The sequence below is a fragment of the Rana temporaria genome, chromosome 6 (assembly GCF_905171775.1).
Source record: "Rana temporaria chromosome 6, aRanTem1.1, whole genome shotgun sequence".
Lineage (NCBI taxonomy): Eukaryota > Metazoa > Chordata > Amphibia > Anura > Ranidae > Rana > Rana temporaria.
The window spans coordinates 139,809,262-139,823,227 of NC_053494.1; the positions used below are offsets into that span (position 1 = coordinate 139,809,262).

General features: G+C 45.0%; 1 protein-coding gene across 1 annotated transcript in view; it reads left to right on the forward strand.

Annotated features, from left to right (window-relative positions):
- Positions 1-13,966, forward strand: part of CPS1 (carbamoyl-phosphate synthase 1) — a 147,482-nt gene that overhangs the window by 124,694 nt on the left and 8,822 nt on the right. The gene's annotated exons all lie outside the window — the stretch shown is intronic.

Below are 13,966 nucleotides of genomic sequence, written 5' to 3' on the forward strand. Positions count from 1 at the left end.
GTCCTGCGACTTTGGATCTCACAAGTCATATCCTAATTTGCAGGAGTGTGAACCTAGTCCTAATGGTTGCTCTTCTCTTCATACTTTTTCACCAGGTGGGAACCATCATTTTTTCAGAATGAAGCTCTAGGTCCCAATGCACACTGATGCGGTGTGGGTATCAAAGCGATTCCTATGCGTTTCCCGCATTGTATTACAATTGCACTCTGTTGATAAGAACCACTGTGGGTGTCAAAGTTAAGTTAATGACACCCCAAAAATGGTTTGCAAAACACAGTGCAATTGGCTGAATCGGATCGCACAGGGTGTGAACAACCATGCAATCCAATTCCAGTAGGGCAAAAAAAGGCACCTTTGAGATTTGAGCCATACAAAATGTATGTAACGTAAGAGTGTAAATGTCCAACTGTTGCCGTTACCGAGATATCCCTCTTCAAAAATAGGACGTATAAAGTCGTGCGCGGGTCCTTAACCTGCCTGGCGGTATTCCCGAGTCTGACTCGGGGTTAGATTTTCCTGCTGCGAGCGGTAACCCCGAGTCAGACTCGGGCTTGCCTCGCTAGATCCACAGGCATGGTTTACTTACCTTGTCCCTGGATCCAGCGATGCCACCGCGCTGTGTGAGCGAGCGGGACCTCGCTCGATTCACACAGTGCCTCTGTGTGACGCCGATCTCCGTTCCCTGCGACGTTACGACGCACGGGAGCGGAGAACGGCGCCAAATTCAAAAAAGTAAACAAACATTTTACATACAGTATACTGTAATCTTATAGATTACAGTACTGTATGTAAAAAAAACACACCCCCCTTGTCCCTAGTGGTCTGCCCAGTGTCATGCATGTCATTTTATATAATAAAAACGTTTCTTTCTCCCTGCAAACTGTAGATTGTCCATAGCAACCAAAAGTGTCCCTTTATGTCAAAAATAGTTTTAGATCAGCTAAAAAACAGCGATAATAAATTATAATCACTTGCAGAATTGTGCGATAGCGATTTGTGGGGAAATTCGTCATAAAAAAAAAAAATAATGACAGCGACAATTCTGCAACTGAGCAAATTTCTGTGATTTTGATTTGATTACATTATTGAATAATTTTTATTATAATTATATTATTATTTGTTATAATTATTTATAATTATTTATTATATTATAATTTATAATTTTGTTTTTTAAAAAATGTCATACCCAGGATGCCTATTAGAATCTTGTTTGGTCAGATTTAAGTGAGTTATTCCTAAAAATTACAGACCTACAATATAAAACGCCAAATTTCCTTGCAAATAATGGTACCGCTTTCAGCATGTTTTTTCTGAAAGAATCATACCGCCAGGGAGGTTAAGTGGTTAATGGTGATAAAATGACTTGAAAATCACCCACAGGAACTGCTTGGAACCTGAACTTTAGGCTTGTCATCAACTGATATTTTTCACAGCAGTGGAGCAGATTGAGGTGTTTGTGGTTACTGTGGTCTGAGTAGTGTTTATTTCTTCATTGTAGGCGTCCTGCTAGGAGAGAAGGTCTACGTAGCTACTGAGCACAGTTGTTGAAAAGAGACAAACAATACTGTTCACTAACATATCACTCCTGACCAGGGTTTTTTTTCAGGGGGAACATGGGGGAACTCAGTTCCACCACCTTTGGCTCAGACCCTTTGGTGCCTGCTCACCACAATCACTTGTAAACACAGAAGTCTGGTTTATGTGTTTACAAGTGACAGCTTTGTAACCCCCTGAACTCTGCACTCTGTATGTAATGCAATTCTGGTATTTAATGCCCCTTTAAGACCCTTCTACTGTTTGTGAAATCTGAATGGGTCGTGGTTGAGTTCCTGCACCTATTTTCTGAGAATAAAAGCTCTGCTCCTGACCAAAAACTATGCAATTTTTTAATTGCAATGCAGCCAAAAAAGTTAAACAAAGCCTCTGCCTCATGTAGTATCCTAATAAAGTTATCACGGTCATTTAACAAAATCACATATCAACAATCAGGCAGGCCTGAGAAAGGGGCCACTGACCCCCCACCCCCCTGTTGACAGCTGTTCTTTCTTTATACAAATCCATAGTGCAGTACTGCCTTGGGATCCTTTGGCACAGCATTTTGCCTTTAAAGTTCACAACATGTTCTGGTGCAGGAAAAACAATGCCACAAACAGCATGGGGACACTTCCAATGTCTACCACTTCTTTTCCAATGGATTTAGGTGAACTGGGGGTCCCCAAGGAATTCCCTTAAATTGCAGGAATTTTCCCTCACTTCCTGTTTGGCTATGGGACAGGAAGTGAAGGGAAGCCTCTGCAATGGGACACAGATAGCAAAAATAAATAAAAAATCTGACAGGAATTATAACACTCCCTTAAGCCTCGTACACAAGGTCTGATTGTTGGACGACCAAGATTACTATTTTTGTAAAAAGGGCGTGTGCCAGAATCTTGTCTTGCATACTAACATTACGCAAATGGTCGTTCGACAACACAAATGTAGTGAGTGACATACTATGAGAAAATAAAGAGGAAATTTATTTCTCAAGCCCCCTTCTGCTAATTTCGTTTTAGTAGAAGTTTGGTGAGCATTGATTCGCGATTTTCAGATCGTACAAAACAAATGCCTTTTAAAATACGTTTGGCATCACTACATGCAAAGCAGCTTCATTATTATCCCATTAAAGAAGATGAGAATTTCGAAATGTCATCAACTGCCGCGTCACAAATGTTAATTCTAGATTACGAATGGTAGTTTACAAGATTAAACTCTTCCCAGTCGTTCCTTGGTTCCACGCCTGCGTATTTGTAATTTGTATTTTCTTGTGATGGATTTGTGCACTGACCATCCGAAAATCCGTCCGAGCCATCGTTCGCCAAAAATTTTCTAGCCTATCATCCAACATTTATTGTCCGAAAATTGGAAAACAATTGTGGAAAGGATCGTACTAACGGTAAGCATTTCGGACAACAGCCTGTCAAACGACAATGCCCTTAGGCCCCGTACACACGACCAGTTTCCTCGGCAGAATTCAGCTTCCGACCGAGTTTCTGGCTGAATTCTGCCGAGAAACCCGGCCGTGTGTACACTTTCGGGCCGAGGAAGCCGACGAGGACCTCGGCGAGGAAATAGAGAACATGTTCTCTATTTCCTCGTTGTTCTATGGGAGCTCTCGGCCCGCCGAGGTCCTCGGCGGCTTCAGGGCTGAACTAGCCGAGGAACTCGATGTGTTTGGCACGTCGAGTTCCTCGGCCGTGTGTACGGGGCTTTATAGTTCTACTTTAAATGTGATTGGTTGCTTTGCAGCATTTAGGGACAAAATAGAAAATGCTTTTTAATGGGTAGTTCTACACAGCAGATACTACATTTTGTTGAAGTGAAGGTACCCTGTTAAAGAATCAGATAGTTGCCCTCTGTGTGATCCACTTTTCTCAGTAGCCTCCAATATATTTCTTCAGCCTCCTGTGTCCCTCTCCTGAGATTTGTATTGCTATGATTGTCGTTGCCTGCAGCCATGCTATCAGGATTTGAGTCTGGCAGATGTAGAATAACACATAAACAATCTAAGAAGAGTGGAACACACGCATCTTACCATAATATTAATACTTGAGAATGTATTACATTTTGCTTATACAGCGCTGTTAAAAAACTGCTTAGAGCACTATCCACACCATCTATGTGAAACAAGCCCATGGCAGTTACTTTACAGGGAGCCAGATAGGCACTATCACAGGAGGGCAATGATTGTCTATAACTAACAATAGATATATGTCATTTAGATTCAGTAGTGAGACTGAGTCATTCATACACTGACAGATTTTAGGTATTGTACTTCAGGCTGAAGAGAAGAGATTACACATTCCTGCAGCACTGTATGTAATAGCCGGGAAAAGCTCAGCAGATGATATAAGACAGAGGGGTGACTTGACTGCCAGTAAATCATGAATATTTTGAACTGTGGAAAATACCATACTATTAATGATATTAGGAATTTGGACAACATTGCAACATTGCACTGCATCATTGCCACGTACTGTACATGTTAACGTGATATATTTCACAGCCAATTGAATTAGTTGCCAATGCACCACAATAGATGAAAAAACATACCTGCATTGTTTGTTTGCTTTTGGTGGAGAATGCGGGCATCGATCCCGCTACCTCTCGCAAGCCAAGCAATAGCTCTACCTGCATTGGTTTTTAACATTGTGTGTTGTGGTGTGCTGCAGAGTGTGTATATTAACTGTGATTGTACTTATTTCAAATGAATGGCATTCTTATGAGTCATTATCTGTGATTGCTTTCTTTGCATATATACTGATGGAAATCACTGATAGTAACAAAACTGTCTTCAATACATAGACTTATGCCGCGTACACACGATGATTTTTCGGCATGAAAAAAAAACGATGTTTTTCGGCATGTAGAAAAAAACAAAGTTTTTCCAACTTCATCATTTAAACGACGTTGCCCACACACCATAATTTAAAAAAAAATGCTCTAGCAAAGCGCGATGACGTACAACACGTACGACGGCACTCTAAAGGGGAAGTTCCATGCGGATGACGCCAACCTTGGGGCTGCTTTAGCTGATTCCGTGTTAGTAAAAGACGATTCGCGCTTTTCTGTCTGTTACAGCGTGATAATGTGCTTACTCCATTACGAATGGTAGTTTTACCAGAACGAGCGCTCCCGTCTCATAACTTGCTTTTGAGCATGCGCAGGGTTTTAACATCGTTTTAGCCCACACACGATCCTTTTTTACAACCCGAAAAATGACATAGTTTAAAACGTCGTTAAAAAATGCGTTTTTAGAAGCCGAAAAATGATGTGAAGCCCGCACACCATCATTTTAAATGTCATTTTTTAAAAATTACGTTTTTTTCATGCCGAAAAATTATCGTGTGTATGCGGCATGAAGACCAATGCAGAGTGCTTCATAAAATAAAATCCGAACTGACAAGTTGTATATTAGGGGTGCCCAACCAGTGGCCCGGGGGCCACATGTGGCCCACGGAGCTCTCTGATGAAGCCTGCGACCTCCTTCTCTCTGATGGAATAGAATACTGTTATTAAAGTTCAGTTTATTACTAAAATCACTGTGTGTATATATGGGCATATCTGTTCTGCAGTGGTTACTGGGCTGCTTTCAAACTGATCTGCAGATGTAGAGCAGCGCACCTGCAGGTTACCTGCACTGAGCCATAAACTTCTGTTATTACCTGTGAGTTTGGTGAGCTTTCTGAAAGTGCACCAAACCTGCAGAATATAATAGAAGTCTATTGCAAAGTACAGGAAAGCCAAAGGTACATTGCGTTGCACCCGCGGTGCCGGTAAACAGCAGTTCATCAGTGTGAAATCAGCCTTGGGCCCCTTTCACAGGGTCAGTATGACCTAAATAAGAGTCTCCATTCACCTCTAAGGAGTGGCAGATGTAAACCGACTTGTGTCCTACCTCCAATCGGCAAAAAAAAAAGTTTAGTGGGCTTTGTCGGTGTCTGCTCTGCATGTGCAGAGCGGACACAGAACTGCCAGCCGCCCGCTCCGCTCATTGTGGCCCATGACCAGTTACCGAGTCGCTTACGTGGCCCTCGTGCTTCAAAAGGTTGGGCACCCCTGTTGAATTTGAAGATGGTGGGGGGGATGCTGCTGCCAGCCTGTCAAAGGCATTCACAACCAGTCCAATGTCTAGCTGGTGGGATCCCAATCTACCCACTGACTGAAAATAGGCAGATTGTCATCTCATGTATGTGGTAACCTGTCTACATACAAAGAGATTGATTTACTAAAACTGGAGAGTGCACAATCTGGTGCCGCTCTGCATAGAAACCTTCCAGCTTCCAGGTTTTATTGTCAAAGCCTAACTGAACAAGCTAAAGTTAGAAGCTAATTGGTTACCATGCACAGCTGCACCAGATTTTGCACTCTCCAGTTTTAGTAAATCACCCCTAAAGTGTCGATAGCCCAAGTTTACATCGGGCCGTTTTGATATGCAACCGTCCGAATTGGTGTGACGCCGACTTTGTGGCACTGCACCGATTCCCAAAAGTAGTTTTTGCGCTACTTTTAGCAACTTCAGGGACGATTTGAATAGACATCTGTGCATGAACCCGCACAGATGTCTGTCAAATCGCCTCCGAAGTGGGACTGAAATGCCAGTTTGAAATTGTGCAAGTTCAGTGCGATTCAAACCGGCTCTCAGTGTGAACATGGGCTGAATGTTTCATCTATAGTTCAAGATCACACTGTTTTAGAGCAATATAGAAACTGTAAAAATGTATGCTGCTATTACTGAGTAATCAGAAGTGCATAATTGGTTGTTCTGATCTCTGGCAGAAATCTTGGGGGAGTAATGAGATGACAACAGTGCTTTGTGCCTGGACACCACATATAGTTATTCAATATGGCTGAACTTAAAATGAATTAAATATTACACTCTACTATTAATCAGGCTTTGGCAGCCTAGAGGGAAAATATATTAATATGTGTAGCTCGTGAACTGCTTCATATCCAAGGATTCTTTTGTTGGTAGCAGATACCTAATACATGGTCTCTTAAGATATAACTAAAGGCAATTTTTTTTTTTTTTTTACTTTTGGATAGAGTGGAGATGATTTAAAACACCTGTCAGTTTTTTATGCTGTCTGAGGGAGATTAACCTTCTCTATATGTCCTGTGTACCATTATCATTGAAAGTGAAAGTAGAAGAAAGTCCAACATTTTGGATTGGTCCAAGAAAAAAGGGTAAATCTTCCAATGGGGGCCCAAGTTCTGGTGTCCTGAGGGTCCCCAAGAGATTCCCATAATTTGCAAGGATTTCCTCTCACTTCCTGTTTTGGCTATGGGACAGGAAGTGAAGGGAAATCTCCCCATTGGGACAAAGGGGGCAAAAAAAAAAAAAACGCATTATAACCCTCCTATACTCTATCCAAAATATTAAAGTGTTGCCTATAGTTTTACTTTAACATTAGCCACTCCGATGAACAAAGGCAAATTTCGTTTTTCTTTTTTTTTACATTGCAGAGCTGTTTTTTCCAATGAAACTGTACGTATATATTCATTCTGTGCAAATGGAAAAAAATAGAATGTTATTAGGTTATTCTCTCTCCATAAATCAAAGTTCCTCATTAAAGCGGAGGTTCACCCAGATTAACAACTTTACCTTATCCCCTTCAGCACACTGCCGACATGTTCACTTGACAAATCTTTTTTTTTTTTCTCTGTAAATCCCGTATTACTGCTGTTTCAAGATTGACTTCCGGGACTTGACTCCCGCGTGAGTAGGCGTTGCTACTGTATTTCCCAGCGTGCAATGAATCTTGGGAGCGTGGGTGTTGCGGAACGCCGTACTAGGATTTCCATCACAACGGGGCGCGAACTTTCAATGACGCCGCCCGTTGTGATGGCAACCATAAACCCTGCACATGCGTGGAAACAAGCTGTGAGATCAGCATTCACCGCATACATGAAATCATTGCTTGTGGGCTTCAACATGCCCACAAGCAAAATGGAAACTGCCGTGCTCGCATTTTCAAAGTTCTTCTTTTGCCAGAAAACGGACATGGGATATTTCATGACATCAAACGAGTGAGTATTTATTTATAATGAGGAAACCTATTGAATACCAGAAAAAAAAAAAGATTTTCCGCAGAACCTCCACTTTAATACAGAATAGAATGAATCAGGAAAATACTAAATTATGGCCATTAGATGGAGCTGATGATCATAGAAAATACTTATTTATTATAAACACCGGCTCCATCTACTGGCCATGATGCTGTATCTTCTTCATTCACTTTGTGAACAACATTCAGCCTAGGTTCACACTAATGCGATGTAGGAACCAGCGCGATTACAGCGCCGGTTCCCGTATCGCATTTCTCTCGCAGGCAGTTCACACTGCCCTCTGCGAACCTCTGCGGGTGTCAATACATTGTTAATGACACCACCAGATCAGTTCACAGATCACAGTGCGAACCGCAAACTCTCACGGGAATCTAATAGGTGCGAACACCCATGCGATCCGATTTCAGTGCGGGGAAAAAAAATCTGTGCATCTTTTTTGTGTGAATTCAGGTGTGAGTTCAGTCAAACAACTTTATGGCTGAACTCGCATTGCACAGACATCACATACGATCGGCCCTGAAGTGCGGGCGCAAATCACATGCAATGTCTGTGTTCGCACAAATGGCAGAAAGAAAATAGCCAAAACAACAAAATTTTGCCTCTTTCACACAGAACAAAGGCACATGAACTTTCGCAGGATGAAAAGCAGGGGTCAAGTCCTGGGGGAAAAAGTGTGGGAACTCCCACCCAAGATCCACTCCCCCACCAAAAAAAAATGATACGCTCATATGTATAATTACTAAACCACATGTTTTTTTTTTCCGATCCACTGTACCTTGGTAATCCTTTATGTTACTGGCCGCTTCCTGTATATGGATTCATCGGGTAGTGTGCGGGTATTCCGTCACTTCCTCAATGCCGCAATGTCTCCTGGGAGCTTTTGTCATTGTTCCCCGGAGACATTTCGGAGGTCTGCGGCGAGTTATCGCTGGATTTAGAAATAACTTTAAGCAAGTTCTTTCTAAATCCCGCGATAACTCGCGGCAGACCTCCGCAATGTCTCCTGGGAATAATGACAAAAGCTCCCAGGAGACATTGCGGCATCGATGAAGTGACGGAATACCCGCACACTACCCGATAAATCCATATACAGGAAGCGGCCAGTAACATAAAGGATTACTAAGGTTCGCCTGCCCCTGACCGTGACTCGAGCTGGGCATCGCCGCTTAGTGAAGGATTGGCTCGGGCATCTCGACTGCTCTCGGCTGCTCTAGTCCTGCAAAGGGAACTGCGTTCCTGCTGTGAACAAAAGTGTAGGGATGCCGTTCCAACGCGTTCCCGCAGGACTTGAGCCCTGGTGAATAGCTGTGAGAATTTGTTTTTTTATAAATGCACCCCTATGCATTGCTAATTAGAAGATACAATGATTTCTCAGTTACTATATTTAATGGAGGTAGATAAACAGCTGTATTTCAGATGTTAATACAATTATACATAAGAAGCAAATGACTTCAGGGATCACGTGAGTTTACAAAATAATCACCTTTTTATAGGAGCCGCTCAGGTTGCTTTTTCCTCCTGTGTCTGGAGCTGCATGCAGACAGCTGTATGTGACTGCCTGCATAATGCCAGCATCTCCAAGTTCTGTCAGCAGACTATTGATCTGTCAGTCATTATTCTGAGAGAAACTTGACAAGGCATTGATAAGAAAAATGCCCCTATCAGACAATATAATACAGTAATACCAGGGTGCTGTCACAAAAGGAACGTGTCACCTGTCAGAATGTGCTGGTGTTAGACAGATCAGAAAAGCATAGGTGCTGGCCTATCTTGTGTAGCATATTCTCTTTAATGGTGCATTTGGTTACATGGCTTTCAGTACGTTTATGACCTGTATTTGTAGCAATGATAAATGCAGGCCGAACATTTCTCACAGTGTTCTCATATAGCAGAATTATTGGGTCCATTTAATCGCTGTAAGAAGTAATGATTTTATGTCAGTATTTTTATATATCTTTTGGATGTGTATACATATAATCAAGAATGTAGGCTTATCACGTAAAAGTGACCTAAAAGATCAGCCCTGTCTAGTAGATCTGTAGTGGGGATAAAGGAATCAGCAAGTAGCAGAGTCTGCATATAGTATGTAATGAGCTAATATAGCCACCCTAATGTACAAAAGAAATATACATAGAAAAAAAGGTTTTACAAACATTAAATCCTAACTGGAGTTTCACAGCCCTCCCATCTCCACTAAGTATAGTCCCCCGTCCCTCAGTCCTGATCCCCCCCACTAAGTATAGACCCCCTCCCTCTTTACAGACCCCCGTCCCTTCTTACAGACCTCCTCTCCACTAAGTACAGACCCCCCTGTCCCTCCTTACAGACCACCTCTCCACTAAGTACAGACCCCCTTTCCTCAGTCCAGACCCCCTCTCCACTAAGTGCAGACCTCCACTAAGTATAGACCCCCTCCCTCCTTATAGGTCCCCTTTCCACTAAGTATAGACCCCCGTCCCTCAGTCCAGATTCCCCCTCCACTAAGTATAGACCCCCTCCCTCCTTACAGACCCCCTTTCCACTAAGAATAGACCCCGTCCCTCAGTCCAGATTCCCCCTCCACTAAGTATAGACCCCCATCCCTCCTTACAGACCCCCTCTCCACAAAGTACAGACCCCCTTTCCTCAGTCCAGGCCCCCTCTCCACTAAGTACAGACCCCCATCCCTCAGTCCAGATCCCCCTCCACTAAGTATAGACCCCCTCCCTCTTTAGAGACCCCCTCTCCACTAAGTATAGACCCCCTCCCTCCTTACAGACCCCCTCTCCACTAAGTACAGACCCCTATCCCCCAGTCCAAATCCCCCCTCCACTAAGTATAGACCCCCTCCCTCCTTACAGACTCCCTCTCCACTAAGTACAGACCCCCATCCCTCCTTACAGACCCCCTCTCCATTAAGTACAGACCCCCTTTCCTCAGTCCAAACCCCCTCTCCACTAAGTACAGACCCCCATCCCTCAGTCCAGATCCCCCCTCCACTAAGTATAGACCCCCTCCCTCCTTACAGACCCCCCTCCACTAAGTACAGACCCCTTTTCCTCAGTCCAGACCCCCTCTCCACTAAGTACAGACCCCGTCCCTCAGTCCAGATCCCCTTCCACTAAATATAGACCCCCTCCCTCAGTCCAGATCTCCCCTCCACTAAGTATAGACCCCCTCCCTCCTTACAGACCCCCTCTCCACTAAGTACAGACACTCCATACACATACTTTGCTTTTAAGAGAAGAAATATGTACATTCTCCATGGTTATGGTTTGTATGGCCAGAAACAGAACAGCATACTTTAATTGTATGCAAGTGCAAATATACTCAGTATGCAGCATCTCAGCTCAATTAATGCTATACTAATATTCTAAAAGCCATTTAAGTACTGATACCAGGTTTAGCTTAATGGATGGACAGAACACTATACTTGTGATGCCACTGCAGTGCCGATCCTGACCTCCCTGGGGCCCTAAGCAAAATTCTGCTAAGGGGCCCTCTACGGTAGCGAAAAATGGGCGTGGTTACCGGGAAATAGTGGGCATGGCTTACCTAGGCGTGGCTCGGAGGGGGTGTGGTTAGAGTCTGAGATGAATGAGGGATGGAGGGTGAAAGAAAGAAAGAGGGAGAGAGAGAAAGAAAGAAAGAGGGAGAGAAAGAAAGAGGGAGAGAAAGAAAGAACGAAAAAAGAGGGAGAGAAAGAGGGAGAGAAAGAAAGAAAGAAAAAAGAGGGAGAGAAAGAAAGAAAGGAGAGAAAGACAGAAGAGAAAGAAAGAAAATAGAGGGAGAGAAAGAAAGAGGGAGAGAAAGAAAGAGGGAGAGAGAGAGAGAGAAGGAGAGAAAGAAAGAGGGATGAAGGGACAGCAGGCCCAGATCCTTCACCACAATAGAAATGTGTATTCCAGAAAGTTTAACAAATCAGCAGATGCCGCTTCAATCATCACGGCACCATGGTTGTTATGGTGTCAGGATGATTGCAGCGCATTATTTCTATTATTACATTGTAATATAGAATTAAATTATCCAACTCACAATAATGCAGAATCAGTGGAAACCCGGAGTCCCTTCTTACATCCAGTGTTGTAAGTAACGGCGTTAAAATAAACACTGTTACCTAACGCAGCCCCTTTTGAGGGTAACGAGTAATCTACCTGATTACTCTTCCCCTCACGGTAACGCCGTTCCCATTACTTGTGTGGCGTTACCGCAATTACATATACCGCGTGCGTGGGGGTAGAGGGGGTCATGTCATGTGGCCACAGGCCTGAGCTGGCCTGTGATTGGGTCACGGCATCGGCGGGTCATGTCATGTGGCCACAGAGCTGGCCTGTCTGTGATCGCAGGTGGCGCTGGCGCATGCACGTGCCTGGAGTCTCCCGCTGCCTGTCACGAGAGCTCAGCTCAGCCGACAGCCACCGACATCTCCCTCGAGGAGGCTCCGCTCTGCCGGGCCGGACTCCGGATATCAAAGTCAGATCAGTCAGCACTGGAGACACAGACAGTAAGAGCAGCGCAGGTGAAGACCGGCTGCCCAGCAATACTGTACAATATCAGATTCATCACACTGTACAATATCAGATTCATCACACTCCACCTCCACATGCCCAGCCTGGGCATGTGGAGGTGGAGTATGATGATATTGTACAGTATTGCTGGGCATGTGGAGGTGGAGTGTGATGATATTGTACAGTATTGCTGGGCATGTGGAGGTGGAGTGTGATGATGATATTGTACAGTATTGCTGGGCATGTGGAGGTGGAGTGTGATGATATTGTACAGTATTGCTGGGCTCCACCTTTACATGCCCAGCAATACTGTACAATATCATCACACTCCACCTCCACATGCCCAGATCATATATAAGTCACAGTTACTTTGAGTAACTAATTACTTTTTCAATGTAGTAACTGAGTCACTAACGCAATTACTTTTTCGGAGAAGTAATTTGTAACTGTAACTAATTACTTTTTTAAAGTAAGATGAGCAACACTGCTTACATCAGACATTCCCAGCAGAGTCCCTCCTTACATCAGGTGTCACCAGCGGAGCCCATCCTTACATCAGGTGTCCCCAGCGGAGCCCCTCCTTACATCAGGTGTCCCCAGCGGAGTCCCCCTCTCACACCAGGCATTCCCAGCGGAGTCCCCCTTACATCAGGCATTCCCAGGGGAGTCCCTCTTACACCAGGCATTCCCAGCAGAGTCCCCCTTACACCAGGCATTCCCAGCGGAGTTCCTCCTTACACCAGGCATTCCCAGCAGAGTCCCCTTTACATCAGGCATTCCCATCGGTGTCCCCCTTACACCAGGCATTCCCAGCGGAGTTCCCCTTGCACCAAGCATTCCCAGCAGAGTCCCCCTTACATCAGGCATTCCCAGCGGAGTCCCTCTTACACCAGGCATTCCCAGCAGAGTCCCCCTTACACCAGGCATTCCCAGCGGAGTTCCTCCTTACACCAGGCATTCCCAGCAGAGTCCCCCTTACACCAGGCATTCCCAGCGGAGTCCCCCCTTATACCAGGCATTCCCTGCGGAGTCCCCCCTTACACCAGGCATTCCCAGCGGAGTCTCCCTTACACCAGGCGTTCCCAGCGGAGTTCCTCCTTACACCAGGCGTTCCCAGCGGAGTCCCCCTTACACCAGGCATTCCCAGCGGAGTCCCCCTAACACCAGGTGTTGCCAGCGGAGTCCCCCCTCACACCAGGCGTTCCCAGCGGAGTCCCCCCTTACACCAGGTGTTCCCAGCGGAGTCCCCCCTTACACCAGGCGTTCCCAGCGGCATCCCCCCTTACACCAGGCATTCCCAGCAGTGTCCCCCCTTACACCAGGCATTCCCAGCAGGGCTCCCCCTTAAATCATCAGGTATGATGCCCCAGCAGCATAGACTCAGTACAGAGTGGACAGGAGGAGACGGCCGGGTGGCTGATAATAGGAATTGAGCTGGAGCACCGCCCACCCCCGCCCCTTCCCACATCATTTCACAGACAGACATCAGTGGGGCGGGAGGTGGGCGGTGCCGCAGCTCAATTCCTATTGCTTGGTCTACAAGAAAATGGCGGCCGGTGGAGACATTGTCACCGCCCAGCCGCGGACCTCTAGCGGCGGCGACGGAGTCAGCGACGAATAATTGGGGGCCCTGAGTAATTACTTGGGGCCCTACGCAGCTTGCGTAGCAAGTGTATAGGGCGGATCGGCCCTGTGCCACTGTTATCACAAAGATTTTTAAATAATCCAATTTTTTTTTTTAAAGAAACGTGTAAGATTTCGCCTACTGCTCTGATAAATTATTTCAGTCGGTACTGAACACTGTAATTTCTAGCTGAAGTAGCAGCTGTAGTTTCAATAAAGTATAAGTACAATTTTGTATGAAAGGAGGGACA